Source organism: Poecilia reticulata, chromosome 17 (genome assembly GCF_904066995.2).
Source record: "Poecilia reticulata chromosome 17, P_reticulata-male-v2, whole genome shotgun sequence".
NCBI classification, from domain to species: Eukaryota; Metazoa; Chordata; class Actinopteri; order Cyprinodontiformes; family Poeciliidae; genus Poecilia; species Poecilia reticulata.
Window position 1 is genome coordinate 31,651,122 of NC_088846.1, and position 13,954 is coordinate 31,665,075.

Here is a 13,954-nt window from a genome sequence, read left to right on the forward strand (position 1 = left end):
AAGTCATCGTCAGGGGGGATTTAATGGTGATGCAGCAACTTAACAAGCTGAGGAGAGAAACGGACCAGTGGTCCCAGTGATGGAGGAATGGTGGCTCTGACAGGAAATTCCTTTTATTTCAATGTGACGTCATCGCCTCGGGTTGTTTACATTGCCATAGCAACCATGTTTCCATCCGACTGCCATGCAGATTTTAAGTATATATCTGAAATTAGTCGTGTTTCCATCTACTGGGTTTGGAGCGAATCGGCCAGGATATGAAAAGCGTGACGTCATCGGATGATGACGCTACGCATGGCTGCAGTAAACAGGAAGTGGAGGTTGAAACCTGGCATGGACCAAGTCTTAGAAAAACAGTTTTCCCCTGTGAGCCGGAGGTTGGACCTCTGCTGAGGCACAGACCCACCAGCAGGGGGAGCGTTGGCTACGTCACAGACCCACCAGCAGGGGGAGCGTTGGCTACGTCACAGACCCACCAGCAGGGGGAGCGTTTGCTACGTCACAGACCCACCAGCAGGGGGAGCGTTTGCTACGTCACAGACCCACCAGCAGGGGGAGCGTTTGCTACGTCACAGACCCACCAGCAGGGGGAGCGTTTGCTACGTCACAGACCCACCAGCAGGGGAGCGTTTGCTACGTCACAGACCCACCAGCAGGGGGAGCGTTTGCTACGTCACAGACCCACCAGCAGGGGGAGCGTTTGCTACGTCACAGACCCACCAGCAGGGGGAGCGTTTGCTACGTCACAGACCCACCAGCAGGGGGAGCGTTTGCTACGTCACAGACCCACCAGCAGGGGGAGCGTTTGCTACGTCACAGACCCACCAGCAGGGGGAGCGTTTGCTACGTCACAGACCCACCAGCAGGGGGAGCGTTTGCTACGTCACAGACCCACCAGCAGGGGGAGCGTTTGCTACGTCACAGACCCACCAGCAGGGGGAGCGTTTGCTACGTCACAGACCCACCAGCAGGGGGAGCGTTTGCTACGTCACAGACCCACCAGCAGGGGAGCGTTTGCTACGTCACAGACCCACCAGCAGGGGGAGCGTTTGCTACGTCACAGACCCACCAGCAGGGGGAGCGTTTGCTACGTCACAGACCCACCAGCAGGGGGAGCGTTTGCTACGTCACAGACCCACCAGCAGGGGGAGCGTTTGCTACGTCACAGACCCACCAGCAGGGGGAGCGTTGGCTACGTCACAGACCCACCAGCAGGGGGAGCGTTGGCTATGTCACAGACCCACCACCAGGGGGAGCGTTTGCTACGTCACAGACCCACCAGCAGGGGGAGCGTTTGCTACGTCACAGACCCACCAGCAGGGGGAGCGTTTGCTACGTCACAGACCCACCAGCAGGGGGAGCGTTTGCTACGTCACAGACCCACCAGCAGGGGGAGCGTTTGCTACGTCACAGACCCACCAGCAGGGGGAGCGTTTGCTACGTCACAGACCCACCAGCAGGGGGAGCGTTTGCTCATTGGGTGTTTCCCTTTTAGTAGTTTAACTTTTTCCGAAAAGTCAAATCTCAGCTCAAGGCAGAGTAAAATCTTTTTTGTTAAATTGAGGAAATTGTTTTTAATTTTTCTGTTTCAACTTTTTCTAATGCGGTTCTTCAAAATGCAAATAAAAAAGCAATGTGAACACGGCTAATGATCACCATTTTAATAAGTTCTTCCCAGTTAGAGGACAAAATGCTTCCACCCAGTCCCAACATCATGATCCCTCCTCCACCATGCTTTGGAGTTGTTTGTACTGATATGGTGTTTGGTTTGCTGTCCATTATGGCCAAACAAATTAAATTATTTTTCTTGTTTTGTAAACAGATCTGGCAGCCATCTTGTTTTTAGAGAGAAGCAGCATTGCCCTTCAAACAGCCTTACTGGTTCAGTGTTTCACTAACTGACCTTTCATGACCTTTGACCTGCTACCTGTGGTCTCTAGAGGCTGTGAGGTTTAGTGGTTTATTATTTCTTGGTTTCTGGCTGCACAGTGGTGCAGTTGGTAGAGCTGTTGCCTTGCAGCAAGAAGGTTCTGGGTTCGATTCCCGGTCTTTCTGCATGGAGTCTCCATGTTCTCCCTGTGCATGGTGGGTTTTCTCCTGCTACTCCGGTTTCCTCCCACAGTCCAAAAAACATGACTGTCAGGTTAATTGGTCTCTCTAAATTGCCCCTAGGTGTGAGTGTGTGTGTGCATGGTTGTGTGTCTCTGTGTTGCCCTGCGACAGACTGGTGACCTGTCCAGGTGACCCCACCTCTCGCCCGGTACGGCAGCTGGAGAGGCACCAGCAACCCTCCCGACCCCACTGAGGGACAAGGGTGTAAGAAAATGGATGGATATTTCTTGGTTGTATTAATCTGCAGTGAAATCCTGCATGTCAGAGGAAACATCCAGTGACCTGATTCCTGCAGACGGAGCTCGTCTGTTGGACCTGTTGGACGTCTCCATGTCCTCACAGTCCCGCTCTGTCCTCGTCACATCACTGACACCCCGAGCTGACACACTCGTGTCGACTGACTCCAAGAATCTCCTGCAGTTGAGACGCGACACTCTGAGATCTCAGATCTGTCTGCATCCGAGCAAATTTAATCAACCGGCATTAAAATTCAGGAAACACATTAATGTTGTTTATGACATTCATATAAAAACGTTTGTACATTTATTGATGAATAAAAAGCGACCAGACATTTTTTTTTACCTCTCAGAAACAGAGGATTTGATCTCTACGGATTCGGGTGGAGCTGTAATGCAGAACCGAAGCAGCTAATGAAACTCGTCTTTCTGCTGTTCCTCACAGAGGAGGAACTGGAGACGAAACCCACAGAAACATGAAGCCGTCTGCCGGCGAGCAGCTGCGACTTCAGGCTAATTAATCAGAGGAGGATCAGAGGAAAACTCCTCGCTCTGCTGGGACCGACTCATTTACACCATTAAATATCAAACTTTTTAGGTGTTTAGACTCAAACAGCGATTAAACTTCCTCCTTTGATTCAGACATGTTGATGCTTAAAGATCCGTCCACTTGCTGCACCAGGCTGTAAATAAGTGACCCCCGGGGCGTAAAAACATCTGAGCATCATGAAGATGACCAGCTGGGAGACGTGACCTTCAGAGCCTCGTTATTCATTTCTAATTCATATATTAACATATTCAAGGTCAGTTGTGGCTTCGCATGTAGGAGCAGGTTTATGAATCTGATGGTCGGAAACAACAGGAACCGTTCAAGCTTTGATTTATGGAACAACATTTGTGGAAAAAAACTGCAAATGCAGCAACAAACATTCACAAAATGGAGCCTTTGTTGGGGTTGGATGGGATTCGTTTGTTGGATCTGTCTGGATTTATGTTCCCAGGCAGCAGAATGAGATGAAAAGCATAAAAAGCATCATAACTAATCCCAGGATTTATGCTGCCAATAAACTGCTCTGCTTTATAAATCATGAATCCAAATCTTCAACATTCATCTGAGGAGGCGTCACAGCAGTCGTCATGTTTCTGTCTCTCCTTGAAAACGCCCAGCAGAACCAGAACATCCAGTAGAACTGGAGTTTTCCATCCTGGATCTCCGAGCAGAGAAACAGGCTGAGCTTTAACTTGGTGGAGCCTCGGTGCTGCTGACGTCACCGCCGGCGCTCCCTGCGGAGAACAAGACTCCTGCATTAGGAGGCGAAGCTCTCCGACGCGTCTGATCCGAGATAACGGTTCTGGGCGCTGCATCGTTAATGGACCACACGTCTAATCTAATCCAGGTTCAAGCATCGTTTACAGGATCCAAACAGATGCTGGTGGAGTTCAGGGTTCGGCTGAAGGATCATGAATGATGCAGAACACGTTTGAATTTTCACCACAGCGACTCCGTTCTGTAAGCTGGCGGAGACACGGATGGAGGTCGACATCGGCCAGCCGACCTTTCAGAAAAATATTTTAGGGAAACTTGGTGACTCGTTCTCACAAACGTGGTTCTCCAGAATCAGGAACAACAACAGCTGCATGTTTGTTCATGCAGGGAAGGAAACTGATGGGTCCAGGACTTATAGAAGATCCTGGTTTAGAAACGTCCTCAAAGAAACAAACTATCCTGAGTTCTGAAGTCTAGGCCAGAGGTTCTGAGCCGGAACCTTTTGTGTTTGCGTGTTTCTGGTACGCCTGCAAATCTGGCGCACAAGTAACATCCGCTAACGGCTAGCGGCTCACTGGAGGTTAATTTCAACATTTCCTGACCCGGTTTGATGCAGATCCACTTGTTAAAACATTTAGATTATTGCTCAACAACACATCTGTCTCACGTGAGTGAAATGTTCTCTAATGGTTCCTGTTTTGAAGAGGAACGCCTCTGTTCCACATGATGCTTTTAGCCCAGGTAAACAGGAAGTCACATCTCACTAATGAATCCTTTTTCTTTACGCCTGGTCCCTAGTGGGGTCAGGGGGCTGCTGGTGTCTCCAGACGTTTCGGGCGAGAGACGGGGTCACCCTAATTAAATGTTTAAAGAATAAATTCAGTTTAATTTGTGAATTATTTGTCTGAAGAGATTTTTTTTGTCAATAAATAAATTTAGTTTTATTATTTTCATTGTGAGATCTTGTTGCTCCGGTAACAGACGGACATTTTGTCATGAGTTTGATGCTTTTCCAACCTGTTGGTTGTCATTACCAACTGGAACCAATAAAAAAATCACAAAAATGAAAAAAACCTGTGTGGAAAAACAGTTTGAGTTTTCAGTTTATTCTTCATCAGTGTTGCTGCTGGTTCCCAGTGTTGGTGCTGGTTCCCAGTTTTGCTGCTGGTTCCCAGTGTTGCTGCTGGTTCCCTGTGTTGCTGCTGGTTTCCAGTGTTGCTGCTGGTTCCCTGTGTTGCTGCTGGTTCCCAGTGTTGCTGCTGGTTCCCTGTGTTGCTGCTGGTTCCCAGTGTTGGTGCTGGTTTCCAGTGTTGCTGCTGGTTCCCTGTGTTGCTGCTGGTTTCCAGTGTTGCTGCTGGTTCCCAGTGTTGCTGCTGGTTCCCAGTGTTGCTGCTGGTTCCCAGTGTTGGTGCTGGTTCCCAGTGTTGCTGCTGGTTCCCAGTGTTGGTGCTGGTTCCCAGTGTTGCTGCTGGTTCCCAGTGTTGCTGCTGGTTCCCAGTGTTGCTGCTGGTTCCCAGTGTTGCTGCTGGTTCCCAGTGTTGCTGCTGGTTCCCAGTGTTGCTGCTGGTTCCCAGTGTTGCTGCTGGTTCCCAGTGTTGCTGCTGGTTCCCAGTGTTGCTGCTGGTTTCCAGTGTTGCTGCTGGTTCCCAGTGTTGCTGCTGGTTCCCAGTGTTGCTGCTGGTTCCCAGTGTTGCTGCTGGTTCCCAGTGTTGCTGCTGGTTCCCAGTGTTGCTGCTGGTTCCCAGTGTTGCTGCTGGTTCCCAGTGTTGCTGCTGGTTCCCAGTGTTGCTGCTGGTTCCCAGTGTTGCTGCTGTTGATAGCTTGAAGCTTTAATCATCAGGGTTTAGTATCATGATGTTCTCTAATCGTTTCCTTTTGTACTTTTATGTCATAAAGTCTCCTTGACGTGAGGATGACATCATCTGATCAGTCGGCCTTTTGTTGATTCTGTCTGAGGATTTTCCGTTTACTCGCTCTGAAAGGCGTCCAATCACGTCGCGCCGCTCGCTGTGCGTCTCGTCTGCCACGCGCTCGTCGCCATGGAGACTCCCGACAGCGGAGGCAAAGCCGGTGTTCCCTGGCAGCAGGGAGGGAGACGAGCAGGTGTCGCCATGGTGATGGGGAGCGGGAGGGATGCTCCGGTGAGCAGCTGTTGCCATGGAGACGCAGAAAGCATCTCGTGTGCAGGAGCAGAGAGGATGGAGTGATGCTGCAGCTCGTTGAGCTCAGAGAGGAAACGGGAAGCTGAGAAACGCTGACGTGACCTTTGACCCGGAGCAGCTGAGAGATTTCAGAGAACCAGGACGACTTCCTTCACCTGAGAGGTTTTCAGTTTCATCAAACCTAAACGCACAAAAGTAAAACACCATCTTTATTTATCAGGTTTTATTCTTTTTTAAATATTTATTTGCTTGAATTGGCCACTTTCACGTCTAGACCAACAGACAGCAGGTGGCGCTGTTAGCAAACCTTAATAATAATAATACTGACAATAAAAGCCTGTAAAGTTTTAATCACCAACATGTTTTCATTAAAAATGCCTGGAATATTGAAGATAATCGCCTTTTAGAGCCTCCGTGTGTTTAATTGCTGCTGTTGGTTTAAACGGTAAAACCAGTTTGTTTACTGCTACAACAAGGCGGATTGATTTATGACTGGGGACCAAAACGGTCAATACTGAGTGGACAGCAGGTAATCATCCGCTGCACTGGGAGGATCCTGGATCTGGTTGTTTCTGGTCGTCGCCATGCCGAACCGAGACCTTCAGCTCTGGGCAGTGGCGCAACTACACATTATTCAGGTAGATGCGAAAACATCATCGACGCCCCCCCCCCACCCCCACCCCTACAGACGGGGTTTTGGCGCCCCCTCTGGTGCTGCGCCCCTATGCGTTGCATACCCTGCATACCCACTTTTTGCCCCACTGGCTCTGGGTTTGGGTCCAGTTTACGTAACAAACTGTCTGGAGGTTTTTCTGCAGGTAAATTCAGACAACAGGAAAGCTAACCTTTTAGTTTTCACGAATAGGAAAAGGTTTGCATTGTTTTGGTAATAAACCTGGGAGTTTAATTACACAGCAGACAACCAGACCTTGTATTTAACCCTTGACCCATAGCTACTCTGCTAGCACCCTGTTAAAACCCAACGCTAAAGTATTCAGAGGACTAAACTACTAGCATCCTGAAAGGGCCCCATACGGAGCTTCTTGGGACCCATAATTACCCAGTGATGCTCCAAAGGTATAGCATAAAAAACCCACTGATACTCAGTAGTTACACCATGAACTGTGTAGAAAGTTTTATGAGTTACAACAAAATGTAATTTCCATTTGGGGTCAATAAGGTATTTTAAATTGACTGTAAGATGCTATAAAGTGATTAGCTTCTCTACATCACTCTGGAAAGAATAAAGCATTAAGAAGGATAAGTAAATACTGTTGAATGCCAAAACATACCAAATACTCTCCACTCAACAAAACCCCAACTTTCTCAACGCTCCGTTTCCATGGAGACTCACTAATCTGAGGCACCTGAAGTTCCCCTTCCTGTGATTTTACAGCCTCCTGTTCATTTTCACTCAGGTCTCTAAAATACCTCCTCACTGATTGTATTGTGTCGAGCCGCTGCTCCTCCACGTCGAGAGGAGCCAGTTGAGGCTCGGGCATCTGGTCAGGATGCCTCCTGGACGCCTCCCTGGTGAGGAGTTCAGGTCCCACCGGGAGGAGGGGAGACCCAGGACACCTGGAGGGACGATGTCTCTCTATGGCCTGGGAACGCCTTGGGGTTCCTGGAGGAGCTGGAAGAGGCTGGGGAGGGAAGTCTGGGCCTCCTGAGGCTGCTGACCCCACGACCCGACCCGGATAGATAGATGGATAGATGGATGGATGGATGGATGGATGGATGGATGGATGGATGAATTCATGGATGGATGGATGGATGGATGGATGGATGGATGGATGGATGGATGGATGGATGGATGGATGGATGGATGGATGGATGGATGGATGGATGGATGGATGGATGGATGGATGAATTCATGGATGGATGGATGGATGGATTGATGGATGGATGGATGGATGGATGGATGGATGGATGGATGGATGGATGGATGGATGGATGGATGGATGGATGGATGGATGGATGAATTCATGGATGGATGGATGGATGAATTCATGGATGGATGGATGGATGGATTCATGGATGGATGGATTCATGGATGGATGGATGGATGGATGGATGGATGGATGGATGGATGGATGGATGGATGGATTCATGGATGGATGGATGGATGGATGGATTCATGGATGGATGGATGGATGGATGGATTCATGGATGGATGGATGGATGGATGGATGGATGGATGGATTCATGGATGGATGGATGGATGGATTCATGGATGGATGGATTCATGGATGGATGGATGGATGGATGGATGGATGGATGGATGAATTCATGGATGGATGGATGGATGGATGGATTCATGGATGGATGGATGGATGGATTCATGGATGGATGGATGGATGGATGGATGGATGGATTCATGGATGGATGGATGGATTCATGGATGGATGGATGGTTGTATTGAAATATTTTCTGACTGTTGGAGCTCAGATATTTCTACGGTACCCGTAAGTGAAACCAGAAGCTCTTTTAAGTTCAGGGTAATAAAACTCCTCTGGTACCTGATAATTGCCCCCTGCACACCCTGTAAGTCGATTCTTATCATCCTAAGTATTTCATTGACTTGTCGACTTTGGCTTAATCTGCATATCACAAAGAAATAAATCTACAAAAACCTGTCAGTAATCTGTAAAACCCTTACTCTGAAGTGGCCGTTTTAATCTCATTAGTACCTGGTAATCACTCTATAAGCTTTCTGTAGGTACAGCCAATAACTACCGTGTTGCCCTATAATTATCCGTATACATCATTTAAGGGTCCCACAGGTATCACTTTACCCTCCAAATGCCCTGTAGCTTACCTGTAAAAACTCAACTGCCCATAATTATCTCTGGTGTCTCTCAATCCCTTTGGTCTCTGGTGATTTACTCCATCAGTGGTTCCCAGAATCGGACCTGGAGGCCCGGCATCCTGCGTGTTTTCTCCCCCTGGGGGTAGAAACAACCTCCTCAGCAGGTCGATGTTCTTCTGAGGCCTCTAATGATCCATCGTTGGATCCAGGTGCGTCAAACCAGGGACAGAACTAAACCATGCAGGCCCTCCAGGACCCACTTTGGGTAAAGCCACCCCAATTTTACCCCATAATTATTCTCCAAATATCCCATAAGTCAGCCCGAGGTGCCTGGTACCAACCAGGTTCCAGTTCCACAGTTGTGGCTCTTGGGCAAGGCACTCAACCCCAAATGGTTTTCCAATCTTCAATTTGGTTCAAGTGTGAACACTGAGCGGTCTGGTAGGTTAACCAGCCAGTCAGTGAGATTAGGAAGTACAGTTAGCATTGAACTAATCATGTCTTAATCCAGCCGATCCCTGCAGGTTCCCTGCAGCATAAAGCGGACAGTGGGATGCATAGGCTGCTGCACTAGAGGAAGTAATGGTGGATAAATTGTTTATACTCTGCATTTTATGTATTTAGCAGCTGTTTGTGCATTTAAATGATATGACGAGTAACAGAGGCCCCTTCACTTCCTGGGGCTCCCGTCATGTGTCTGCAGGTAACGATACCCTGTAAGAGCCTTCAACAATTAGCACAAGTGCATCCTTTATATCGTAAAAAGATTTCATGTCTTTACTGTACAGCTTGCAGTAAAGGGGATTTTCTGCTTCTCAGTTTCTGCAGCCAGTTATCCTATAACAGAGGCTTTGGGTGGAAATTATTTCTCAATTGCTAATTGTAAAAGAGGCATTAAGTCGTCCAGAGTCGAATCACATCACTGCGTCCAGGAGTCCCACTTCTCCCTGTTGACCTTTTAGTCTTTGGAGAGCCTGAATGCTGCTGCAGACTAAATGAGCTGCTGAATGTGACAAAGCAAACCCGTTTCCGTCAGCCCAGACGGAGGGACAAGGCGACAGACGTCAGAGTCAGTGAGGCGAGAGCAGTCCTCGTGCTAATGAACAGCTCTGCTGGACGCCTGACACTGATTGCTGACACCTCCTCCTGCCAAGCCAGTAATGGCTGCCTCGGCCTCGAGGGCACTCAGGTGACAAATCCCAGCCTTTGGCAGGCCAGCCCATCGGAAACTCGGCCCGGACGAGAGCTCGGTGCTGAATAACGCAGCTGGGAACTGTTGAAGGTACAAACTGTACATAGAGTCTCATCTAAATGTGTGATTATGGCACAAAAACAGCTGAAAACCTGCAAAGCGACACGAGCTGAAGCGTCTGAAGCGTCTGAGAAAAGAAAGGGCGGACGACATGGGAACCCTGAACCTAGATGATGGCCTCCTCTGATAGGTGTTTAATGATTCATGTGAAACTCTCAGCCTCACTCAGCAGCATCACGTTATAATTATCCTCAACTGTGGTGGTTTTGCTAATAGTGAAGCTAACAGGCACCATCCCACCTCCAGCTCTCTTCATGCTTCCAAATAGATTTTCTTGCGACGTTGGAAGCAGAATTTCGGCTCTGATTTTCCTTCCTGACCTCCTCCTTGCGTCATTAATGCTTGATAGCTTCACATTCACTCTAATTTTCCGCTCTCGCTCTCAGGCAGCTGGTCGCGTGTTGCTCTCTCTCTCTCTCTATAAGTTGCTGCTTGGAAACCGGGTCACCCCGTCTGATTCGTCCCTCCTGTAAACACCGACAGACTCGGATCCTTTTACCCAGTGATTTTTCATCATAACGTCGTCGGTTCTGTTAATAACTTCAGAGTTGGGCAGACGAACTCGGCCGATTGATGGATGAGCTGCGAGTCGGAGGAGCGCCGATGATTGATGAGCGGCGGACGCCCTTTAGGAGTGATTGATCAGGCTGAACGTCCTCAGTAACGGAGGTGAAACTCTGTTTCTGGAGTCTGCTGGTTAAATCCGCATCCATTTCTCTGAAGCAACAATTCAAACGCGTCAGTGACGGTCCTGCCTGTCTTAAATCACTTTGAGACAACTCCACATGTAAAACCAGGGGTCAGAGGTCAGTCTGCGGGCTGGCTTCTCCTGCAGAGGTAACAAGGGGAAGTAAGTGTTGATGGATCTGCAGAGGCTCTACTGAAAGCCTCTCAGTGTTTGGATTTTAAAAAAGACCTTTTAATGTTTGAGGAGCTGCTGTTTCCACGATGTTTAGACACAAAACATCTGGATACGTTTAGAAAATAACGATACTAGAGATGGGATAGTTCGACAGTTAGAAAAACAATTATTTTCTACCAAAATAATCTCAGGAAATTTCTAGAAAAACCAAGAACATGTCTGAGTTTGAAAGGTTGAAAATGTGCCACAAAAAACTCTAATTTTGAGATTAAAGTCAAATTTTGTAGAAAAAAAGACAAAGATTAGAAAAAAACCTGGAAGTCTTTGAAAAGTTGCAAATTTGCAAGAAAAAATTTGGAAACAAAAGTGGAAAACTTTCCACTTTTCAAACTCAGAACATCTCCATGCTTTTTCCTCTTAAAGATTTCTGAAGTTTATTGCAAAAAGTTTTTTCGTGCAAATTCTTGATTTTTCAAACTCAGAAATGTCCAAGTTTTTTTCTGGAGCGGATGATTTGTCTCACCAACCAGATCAGTTTCATTTCCACCTCAGCCTCAATGTAAGGAAATCTATTCCAGCCTGAAATGAAGGATTCGATGTCAGTGAGTCACGTATCATCAGAAACTTTACAAATACGGAATAAGTCAGAGAAGAACAGATTTTACATTGGATGCCATCTTCCATGGTCTCTTTCCGTGTCTGAGGATCTTCTGGTTTGTGACTCGGCAGCATTTTTCTCATAGTTGCGCGTCGGTGAAGCCAGCAGCTGCTGAGCTGCATCACTTCCTGGTTCGTCCAGCCGCTGAGTGAAGCCGTCCTGCTGCAGGGTCAGCAGATCTCAGGCCAGAGTGAGAATACGAGGAACGGCGGCTTCTGCTGGCTTCGCTTCAAACAGCTGCAAATCCAACCTGAAGTCCAACCTCTGACCAGAGGCAAACTGACCACTAGGGGGCGTTTTCTGTGGAAAAGTAACCAGAGAAACGCAATTAAAGGATAATAATTTCTAAATGTTTTGACAAAATATCCACAACATCATAAATCTTTGCGCTCTGGGCTGTTAAAAGCAGTAAATGTAGAACTACGTGAAGGCTGTGGGCTTGTTGGGGTTTTTAATCGTGTCAGTTTAGCAGCCAGAGTTGCTGATGAAGCAGAAGTTTGGTTGTTTTTCCCAGCGTGTCAGAGCCGATATAAAAACTCTAATAAAGGTCACACTCTTTAACTTCTGTCTGCTCCTTTCTCTCCACTATTTGCATATATCTGAGGGATTTATCCGTCAGAAATGCAGAGTCTACACTCACTGTACTGAATCTCAGCCATAAATTGTTTGTTAGGAATCCTCCTGGGACCCATCTGGGCCGGGGAGCCCCATCAGAACCGGGCCGATGGGCCCATCTCAGAGCTGAACACGCTGAGGATCAACCGAGGGATCTGTGATCATAAATAGACAAAATTAGATAATATTTTACATTAATAATAAAACAGCTGAAACCCTGAGAGCCTTTAAATCTCAACTTAAAACCCACCTGGTTACAGTTGCTTATGGCTAAATTAGGGTTAGAGTGCAGGTTTTGATGTCTTCCATGTTTTTATGTCTTTAATGTTTTTAATTTCTTCTTATTTCTTTTCGACGTTTTAATGATGTAATGTTTTTATTTTTATTTTGTTTTTTTATTTTTTTAAATCTCTCTTTCTCACTGATTATTTCTGTTTTTATTTTAATGATGTAAAGCACGTTGAAATGCCTTGCTGCTGAAATGTGCTATACAAATAAAATTTGATTGATTGATTGATATTTCATCCTCATTGATTCATTATTTCATTTTAGCGTAACAGCTGAGTTTAAGTTTAGCTTTTTTCATATGATCTCTGTTTAGTTTATTATATGTTGGCTAATGTGGAGGTTTAGTTTAACTACGTTTACATCATCTCAGCTTATTTCATTTCTTTGCTGAATTTAACTTAATGTAGTTTGATTCATCATTTGTCTTTCAAGTTTTAAGTGTCTTTGCTTTATTTACTGACAGATTCAGAAATCTTGCTGATCTTTGTTGAGGCAGTGAACTGAGACTCTTGGACTTTTTGTCTCTGTGTAACCTGGTTGTAATTCTCTTTTATTATAATTACACAAAATGTCTTCTTTTGGTTATTTGTCTTGTTCCTTATCTTACTGAAACACCTCTGTCATTGTTTTAACCGTGTTATTTTAAGATCGGAAGCCCCTCCCTTTTATTTCTTCTTCTGTGGTATTGTCTTTAAATTGTTTGCGCCCCTTAGCCCCGCCCCTTTTGACATGTTGTCCTGCGGGAGAGGTGCGTGCTTTTCATTTTTCCATCTAAATACATTCAGGTTATTTATAGATCTATTAAGTTAATTTTTGTTTTATACTTTTGTTTGGTGTAGGACTTGGAGCGGGCAGCCTATAACACGGTTGTTTTGTCTGTATTTTCGTCAGAAATAAACCGAGAATCATCCGCTTGAAAGAAACTGTGTCACGGTCCATTCACTCAAAAACCAGCACAACGCAGAAAAGGATCCGGTTACACTTGCTGGGATGAAAAACATTCGTTCCTCGTCTGTTGTCTCAGAGACGGACAGGAAGTGTGTCCCTCTGAGCTTCCGTCCTCAGAGGGACACACTTCCCTCTGAGCCTGGCGGAGTGAGGCTCCGCCAGGCTCAGTGAGGCTCCGCCAGGCTCAGTGAGGCCGTTTCTCTGCAGGACGGCCCAGATTGAAATCACAGCCCAGATGGGATCCTGCGCTGCGTTTGTTCGTCCAGCAGGAAGGTGATGAAGGAGCCTCGGCGTTACTCTCACAGTCTGGGTTGGTTCTGCTCACGGCGGCAGCTGCTTGAGATGCAAACAAACAACCCCGGGAGGATTTTGTTAATCATTTTAACATTTTGGATCTGGATCAGACACATCAGTTCCTGTTATCGTTCACTGGCTGTTTGGGAAATGGTTCCTCCGGTTTTAGATGCTGGGAAGCTGGAAACATTTTTGCTCTTATTTACTTTTGGACGGCTGTTACGATTAACTTTTTAGCATTTCACACAGCAACAATCTTCAGTCAGAGGTATTAAGATTTGTTGTGAGCCTGACTGCTACAGGAGATCCCTCCTTCCCTCAGCATCACCATCTGCCCATATTTAACTTCCCTTTGGGATAAATGAGAAGTTTTTTATTAATTTGGTAAAAT

At 46.7% G+C, this 13,954-nt stretch overlaps 1 protein-coding gene and 1 long non-coding RNA gene across 2 annotated transcripts in view; both read left to right on the forward strand.

Moving 5' to 3' along the window:
• The window catches only part of kcnq3 (potassium voltage-gated channel, KQT-like subfamily, member 3), a 68,182-nt gene that overhangs the window by 42,489 nt on the left and 11,739 nt on the right, over positions 1–13,954 (forward strand). The window lies entirely within an intron of this gene.
• On the forward strand, positions 12,226–13,244 carry LOC103480031 (uncharacterized). The gene is made up of 2 exons (XR_536031.3): positions 12,226–13,069; positions 13,161–13,244. It is a non-coding gene; the product is annotated as an uncharacterized LOC103480031 (long non-coding RNA).